We start from the raw sequence: 9036 nt of genomic DNA, 5'->3' as shown, positions 1-9036 counted from the left end.
TCCGAAAATAAGGTGTTTGTTTCCACGAATGCTACTTTCCTGGAGAAGGATCATATCAGGGAGCACAGTCCACGTAGTAAAGTCGTGTTAAGTGATCTTTCCAAAGAAACTAGTAAAACTTCAACAAGAGTTTTGAAGGACCTGCTTCATCAACCAGAATTGTTGATGATAGTTCATCTGGTAGGTCAGTTCCACCTCAGGAGTTGAGGGAACCTCGACTCAGTGGGAAGGTTACGAACTTATCTGATCGCTATCTGGGTTTCATGAAAATCCTAGCTATAGTGACAGATGGCGACGTTGAGGATCCGTTATCCTATAAAAAGGCAATGGAGGATGTTGACCGGGATGAATGGGTCAAAGCTATGAATCTCGAGATGGAGTCGATGTACTTTAACTCGGTATGGGATCTTGTAGATCAGCCTAATGGGGTAAGATCTATAGGTTATAAATGGATCTAAAAGTGCAAACGGGGTACTAATGGGAAGGTGCAAACCTTCAAGGCTCGACTTGTGGCAAAGGGTTATACCCAGGTGGAGGGAGCCGACTATGAAGAGACTTTCTCACTTATTTCCATGTTAAAGTCAATCTGCATCCTCCTGTCCATTGCAGCTTATTATAATTATGAGATTTGGCAAATGGACGTCAAGACGGATTTTTTGAATGGCAATCTTGAGGAGACCATTTACATGGTACAACCCGAAGGATTCATTGCCCAAGGTCAAGAGCAAAAAGTTTTCAAACTGAATCGATCTATTTACGGGCTGAAGCAGGCATCTCAATCTTGGAATATTCGGTTTAATGATGCGATCAAATCGTATGGCTTTGACCAAAATGTTGATGAACCTTGTGTTTAAAAGAAAATAGTCAACAGTTCAGTAGCTTTCTTAGTATTGTATGTAGACGATATACTACTCATTGGGAATGATGTAGGTCTACTGACTGCAGTTAAAAACTGACTAGCGACCCAAATCCAAATGAAAGATTTGGGAGAGGCTTGATTTGTTCTAGGTATATAGATCTTTTGGGATCGTAAGAACAAAGTGCTAGTGCTGTCTCAGGCATCGTTTGACAAATCTTGCTCAAGTACTCGATGCAAAACTACCAAAAAGGACCTACTACCATTCAGGCATGGAGTCACTTTGTCTAAGGACGTGTCCTAAGACGCCTCAAGAGGTTTAGGACATGAGACGGGTCCCATATGCATCTGTCGTTAACAGTTTAATGTATGTGATGCTCTGCACTAGGTCAGACATCTGCTATGCTGTGGGAATAGTTAGTAGGTATCAGTCTAACCCAGGCTAGGGACACTGGACCGCAGTTAAGAATATCCTCAAGTATCTTTTGAAGAACGAGGGACTACATGCTCGTGTATTGGTCTAGGGATTTGATCCTTACTGGATACACGAATTCTGATTTTCAGACTGATAAGGACTCTCGAAAGTCTACTTCAGGGTCAGATATTTACTCTTAATGGAGGAGCTGTAGTGTGGTGGAGCACTAAGTAGAGGTGCATCACCGACTCCACGATGAGGCAGAGTACGTAGCGGCTTGTGAAGCTGCTAAAGAAGCCGTCTAGCTTAGAAAGTTCTTGAATAGGTCGAAGTTGTTAAATATGTCTAGACCCATCACCCTCTATTGTAACAATAGTGGTGTTGTGGCGAACTCCAAGGAGTCTAGGAGTCATAGGCACAACAAACACATAGAGCGGAAGTATCATCTGATCCGCGAGATAGTGCATCAAGGAGACGTGATCCTCACAAATATCACCTTGGAGCAAAACGTTGCTGATCCATTTACGAAGGCTCTCACTGCTACAATGTTTAAGGGTCACCTTCAGAGCATGGGTCTACGGGACCGCCAGCGGCTGGACTAGGGCAAGTGGGAAATTTTGTTGCACTGGGTTTTTATGCCCTAATTTATTGTTTTGTACCTGTTTACTTGTACTCCCCACTTCGCTTTAGGATAAGTGGGAGATTTTTGGGATTTGTGCCCTAGAGTCTCATCTCCTGTAGTTTGTAAACAACTTTGTACAAACACTTGTGATGTATAATATATATGATATTTACTTCACCTCTTGACTTTGCACATTTAGATGTTTTTCCACAAACCAATAAACTTAATATCCCTAGTTGTCTTTATGTAACTTAAGCATGTATGTAATGACATACAAGTATATCATGTCTTAAATGACAACCAAAATAGTCTGTAATATATGGATGTAGGTGATGATAAAAATTTGGAAGCATATATGATGCATGTCTTAGATTATGCGTATGTTCTCATGCGTCGGTAGTCATGCGTTGGAATGGAAAGTATGCGTTAATCTCGTATGCAATGACCATGCATTCCTATCACAAGTTTTCTTGTGTTCTCGCCAAGTATAACGAGATCACAAGTTTTTCGGGTGATCCGAGGTCGAACTCAGGGACTTGTAGCTAAATGTTATGCAGTAGTATGTTTGCGGCGAAGAATAAAGAATGTTGAAGGTTATGGGCTAAGCACTACTCCTACTCCTAACTAACAAATTAAGCAGTGGAAGTATGACTGTGAGAGATGGAGACACGACAACTATTAACGCGTAGTAAAATGCATGGAAAAATAGATAAAATGGCGAGGATGTCTTCACTGCAACACTAAGCTTGACCACAAGGGTAACCCTAGCCAATGCAAGCTGATCATGCTATACACATTTGACGAAGATGCATGCGATGTATATGTGATAGTGTCAAGAGGCCTTATTTCTAAGTCTCTATTCTCGCTCACGTGCTCTCACACATAAGCAAGATGATCGCATACCACCATATCCTACTTAAAGGATGCATACGTTGTGTCGTAGCAAATGTAGCTTATTCCTAAGTCCCCATTCTTGCTTATGCGATCCAATCTGCTCTCCCGAATCTAGATTTGATTTTTAGACTACTTTCCCAAGTATGCCTAAATGATGAATGATGCGCTCATAAGACAAGCTCATAAAACATGGTTGATGTAAGATTATTCCTATCTTTAGTGAACACTTGCTTACGTTGCTTAATGTGATCAACTACTTACTAATAACGGGCATAAATGCATGTTATTACAATGCAAAGATAGAACACAATGAAGGATTGCGATGGTAAAAATATATAAAATTGCGTCCAAGGAAATTAGGATATTGCGATCGCATGCGTCCATCGCATTAAAGCAACTAACTTGTGTATTTTGTGCAGAAAATACGTTGGTGTAAGGCGGAATTGTCATCCAAGGAAATTAGCATTCGAGCGCATTAAGAGATTGCGACCGCAAGGTTATGTGATTGTTTGCATTCGTGAAAATTTGCTCAAGAAGGTGGCTGCAGAGCCAGCGCATCAAGGTGAAAGCTTAATAAATCACGATGGGATAGAAAGCCGATGACGATCAATACCGAATTAAGTTGAAGAGCCGTTAACAACACACTATAACAAGTACATTCAACTTTTCGGTACAAATTATTCGGTGCATCAGACAGCGAATTAATGACATGCCATCAGTGCAATCATTTGAGAGAAAAAGCTCTTCGCCCTGAAGCTCTATAAATACCGAAGGCCACCTTCGTTAAAGGAGTTCAGTTTTCTCTTCTAGCTGAGCCATATAGAAGATAGTTAGCCTTTGTTCATAGTTTCCTTATACTTAGAAGGCGGAGGCGAGAGAAGAGAGAAGACGCCAGAATATCATCCTGGTCAGCTCGAGAGAGTGCTAGGGAGCATGGAAGACAGAGAGAGGGCCGACTCTTGCGAAAGCAAGAATATTCTTTGAGCATAGTAGAGAAAAACAGTGTAAAAGCCTTGGGAAGCAAGAAATTTCTACCAGACTCCTTATCTTTATTTCATATTGTCATTCTGTATTACGATATCATTTGTAGAATGAAACCTGCATTTCTACATCTGCTTACTCTCTTTACAATACACATGAGTAACTAAACTTTCGAATGGATTGAGAAGTACTTAGCTAACATGACCTAGGATCTTCATTACATGCGATCATCTTGTCTTATGTTGCGTCCATCGCCCCTTTAGAGCTACTCGAGAGAGAGTTTAAAGAAAGAACCTAAGACTTGAGAGAGCTAGGTAAGAATCTAGACTTGAGAAAGCAAGATTAGATCTGCATAAGCAAGAGATAGAGACTTAGAGATAAGCTCTGTTTGCCAACATGCATCGCATGCACCCTAGAAATAGGTTATGGTAGTTTGCAGTCGCCTTGTGTATGTGTGTGTCATTCATCATCGCATAGACAAGAATAGAGGCTTAAACATAAGTCCTATAGACATCATTGCATACATCGCATGCGTTCTAAGACTAGAGCTATAGCATTTCATTGAGAGATGACTTTCTGTAGTATGTGTGTAGCATGATTGCATAACATGAACGCATTCTTAGGAAGCGTTAGCTAAATCCCCTCTCAACCCGTTCCCTTGCATATCATTGTACTTTCGTGTTATTAACTTTTTTTCTCAATTCTGCCGCATAGACTTCATACCTTAAACAACATACCAACCAACGCATTGTTTCTTTTGTCACCGCAAAGAGATCTAAAATTACCGTCGCATATCGTTTCCTTAGCCCCTGTGTTCGACTCTGGGCTTATCAGGCAACTTAATACGGTTTATACTTTGATCTTGCTAAGAAAACTTGCATGCACAACGCATTCCACCATCGCATTCTACACCATTATTTCATCGCATTATTTCCCGGGCAGTTGGTCGCTGCTGACACCTCTCGGTGGTTTGCTACATGCTTCATATGTCTATGTCGCATGATTAAGTATGTGATACTTTAGCAGTCTTACTTAGTGATGCAATGAAAGTAAAGGATGCTAAGTAAATGAAGATGGAGACGGAATCGAAGGAAAATATAGAAATGCATTGATCACAAAATGTATTAATCTCTTAAGCCACAATGTAATACAATACAAAGATAAAAGAGATATAGAGGGTCAAATGGAAGCAATGTTCAGATGTGTGTCAAGGTTGTCGGTGGTGCCATGGATGGGCGGTGGAATAGACTCTCTCGAGATCTAGTTCTGATGAAGGCTTCGGTCGTCACTCGGAATGGTTGAAGGGATGAAGAACTCTCAAGAATATCTCCTCACGCTTTCATCTGGATCATAAGGATCCACCTGAAGGTAGAAATCTGGACGATTGAAATTGTGCTCGAAGGCTTCTATTTATAGAGCTTGATCGCCGACAGCATTAATGGATCTGCTCTGAATCTGACACTCGCGACGCGATGGTCCTTTTCTGAATCTCTGCCACTCACGGCGTGGTAGGTAAAATGTCAACATCATCTTTTTTATGATCCCATGTATGCGTTCATGCTTGCATTCCACCAACCTTGCGATCACCCTTCTATTATGGTTATTCCTCTGTAGCTGCAATCTCCCTGCGATGACCGCATTCGCTCGATAGCCGCAACATCCATACGACTGATGTATGCAATCACCGCATGTGATCGTCTTCACGATAGCCTGGCTTCCGCGCATTCGATCGATTCCTACGTTTGCTACAAAAAAAAAATTTTGAATGCAGAATAACGCATAAAAGTGGGTTAGCCGAGATTCTTAATGCTAACGACACAAGCTAGTTTTCTCATGAATTATTAGTATAATCGCCGCATATTCTACTTAACAGCCTTCATAATTCTAAATAAAAGGCTTATAATGACGTACATTTCTGCTCGTCATTAGTAGGAGGGAAACCTTATCCTGGTAACACTACGGATGCGGCCCGCTTTGTGGAATTGTTACAAATGTTGTGACTTATTACAGATGGTCTGATCCTGATCATTTGTGTACTGGACATGCGAGCAGGGGCGTTCAATACAAAGAGTTTGTATAAGACCTAATCTCGAAGTGTTAATGTCTTGTCATATAACTCTGTTCATGACTGAGACTTCACTTCACTAGGATGACCATAGGTAACATGACCTCAATCTTAAGTGAGTTGGGAACTTCTGCAATTGAGGGCGGTCATTTGATTTGCATAGGTGTGAGTGGCCAGAGCACTAACTCAAACCTACCATTTTGGGGATTCGTCTGATTTAGGAGTTGGGAACTCAGCTTCACCAGATGGAGTTCACTCCTTCCCCAAAGTAAGGGTAAGTAGATAGATTGCTCTCTTAAAGGCTGATCTCAGGACTTGAACGATGTGGCGCCACACACCTTCTCATGGCCCGAGAGGTGTTCACACATAGTAGGACTATGTTGTATTGTTCATTAGAGAAATCAGTGGTACTTACGGAGGAATATTTACAAGGGTAAAACAATAAATTGGTCTGCTGTAATTACGAGCATCTGTGAAGGGTCAACATACTGATGATTGGTTATATCCAATGGACATAGAAATATATCCATGGCAAGAAGACTTCAACTGTCGGTCTTTAGTGGAATTTCTGACAGTTAACGGATGGTGGGTCTCATGGCTAAAAAGTTTAGTCAGCTATTCAAGTACCGTTGGAGCTTCAAGCCATAGGTCCATAAGGTCCCCTTGGTAGCTTGGATACAAGTTGAGAGTATGTTTTTGGGTTAGTTTGAAATGTTCAAATTGACAAGAGGGAGTCGATTATATATGATATAATTGAACGAGTTAATTAAATATGATATAATTAACTTTATGTATGAGATACATTAATATGGAGGAAATTGGATATAAATATGATTTATATCTAGTAGAGGAAAATATTATAATTAATATATGATATTAATTTATATGTTATGAATATGATGAGGTCAGATTCATTAGACGATTATAAAGGAAAAGGGACGGCGTCTCTTCTGTTCTAAATAACAGATTAATGTATTGAAAGATCACTTTGAGATGTATAAATAGCTGACAGTGTGTTAAGCATGAGATGCGCGAACATTGTGTTAAATAGAGTGTCATCGCTTAGAAAATCAGTGCTTATATGATAGTGCCTGCATGATCGCTTACATATATGATATTGCTAAGCGATTGCTTACCGACTCCACCTTTGCGCACTAATAACTGAACAATCATTTACCTTTTCCTAAACGATCGTTTAGCTCCCAATATTTACTAAAAGATCGTATAGACGATCGCTTAGTTTTTTCCTACACAATCGTTTAGACGATCGCTCACCTTTTTTCCTACTTGATCGTTTAGACGATCGTTTACACTTTCCTACACGATCGTTTAGACAATCGCTTACTTTTTCCAATACGATCGTATACTTCACCTAAACGATCAAGCATCTTGTCTATATGATAGACGACCTCATCTCCCACTTGCTTGATCATTGTGTACGGTCTCTCTTCCTCTTTCCTTCTACCAAATCCAAACAAAACCCACCCTTTGGATTCTCAATCCAAGAATACTGAGGGCTCTGAGTGGTGGTGTCATCTCCATTTCCTTCTTTTCGAATGGTGATTGTTCGAGGTAGACGGTTGGGTTTTAGACTCGCTATGAAGAAGAAATTTTCATCTGGTATGATTTTTTGATATCTTTAGCATTATGAATGCATATTAATATGTTTGAATGTATATGTGGTAATTCTGTCACAATGAATTGGAAAGATCCGCTTCCGCTCGTAGGTACTCTTGAATAAGAGTTCCTTCAGACTCCACATGAATGATTGATAACGGGCAGAAATGCACGTTATTACATCGCAAAGATATAAAACAATGTGGGTATGTGACGATAAAAATATGCAAAATCGTGTCCAAAAGCATTAAGTTGATTATGTTGCGATCGCATGCGCCCATCGCATTAAAGCAACTGATTTACTTATTTTGTGCAGGAAAATGTGTTGGCGCAAAGCAAATTTCGATCCAAGGAATTTGTCGCCTGAGCGCATTGGAAGATTGCGACTGCAAAGTCATGCGATCGTATGCGCTCATGAAAATTTGCTCAAGAAGGTGGCCGCATAAAGACGGCGCATCAAGGTGAAAGCATAATAAATCATAATGGGATGGAAAGTTGATGACGGTCGAAACCGAATTTAGTTGACAAGTCGTTAACGACACACTGTAGCAAGTACATTCAACTTTTCGGTGACCACTAACCAGCGCATCAGACAGAAGAATTAATGATCGTCCATTGATGACGGACAGAAATGCACGTCATGCCTTTTATTTAGAATTATGAGGTTTGTTAAGTGGAATATGCGGCGATTATGTTAGGAACTCATGAGAAAACGAGTTTGCATCGCTCGGCATTAAGAATCTTGGCTAACCCACTATTATGCGTTATTATGTGTTCAATTGTCTATCTTTGTAGCTAACACAGGAAGCGGACGCATACGCGGAAACTGGGCTATCGCAAAGACGACCGCATGCGGGGAATCTCTCCATCGCAAATAATATCATGGCAAACCCCATTCTCCTAGCAAACGACCGCAATAGGTCGATATGGGACTATGCGTCGCCCAACCTCTATTATTTCTCCACAGGAATCATGAGGCCGCCCCTGAACGGATCGAGGTTCAAGATGAAGTCGGTTATGTTGCAGGTGATTCAGACTGCCGGACAGTTTGGCAAAAGGCGTGGTGAGGATCCGCACGCCCACCTCTAGAGTTTTATTGAAATCTACAATACGTTTGTGTTCCAAAACATCTCAGCTGAGGAGGTTTGACTAACGTTGTTCCCATTTTCGCTGTGTGACCAAGCAAGGATTTGGGCCTATTCTCTCGAACCAGGGGAGATTATGTCTTGGGAACAAGTACTGGAAAAGTTCATGAAGAAGTACTTCCGCCCGACAGAGAACGCAAGAAGAAGGAAGTTGATTACAAATTTTGAACAGGATATTGATGAATCGCTTAGTGACGCCATGGCGAGGTTTAAGAGATTGCTGCGAGATTGTCTGCACAATGGCTTACCCGATTGTCTCCAAATGGAAATTTTTTATCACGGTTTGAACCTTGCATCGCAGACGGCTGCCAATGCTGCAGCAGCTGGAGGTCTGCTTGACAAAACGTATGGCAAGGCTAAAAATATTCTTGATCGCATTTCAAAGAATCACGAAGACAGAGGGAAAGCGATCGACAACTTAGAATTAGAGAAGGTGATGCA

At 40.9% G+C, this 9036-nt stretch overlaps 1 pseudogene; it reads left to right on the top strand.

Moving 5' to 3' along the window:
- The window catches only part of LOC120079159, a 21071-nt pseudogene extending 12308 nt beyond the window's left edge, over positions 1–8763 (top strand).
- The last annotated feature ends 273 nt before the right edge of the window (positions 8764–9036 follow it).

This window comes from Benincasa hispida, chromosome 6, assembly GCF_009727055.1.
Source record: "Benincasa hispida cultivar B227 chromosome 6, ASM972705v1, whole genome shotgun sequence".
NCBI lineage: Eukaryota > Viridiplantae > Streptophyta > Magnoliopsida > Cucurbitales > Cucurbitaceae > Benincasa > Benincasa hispida.
The sequence above is the reverse complement of the archived record's forward strand: the minus strand, read 5'-3'. Positions and strand labels throughout refer to the sequence as shown.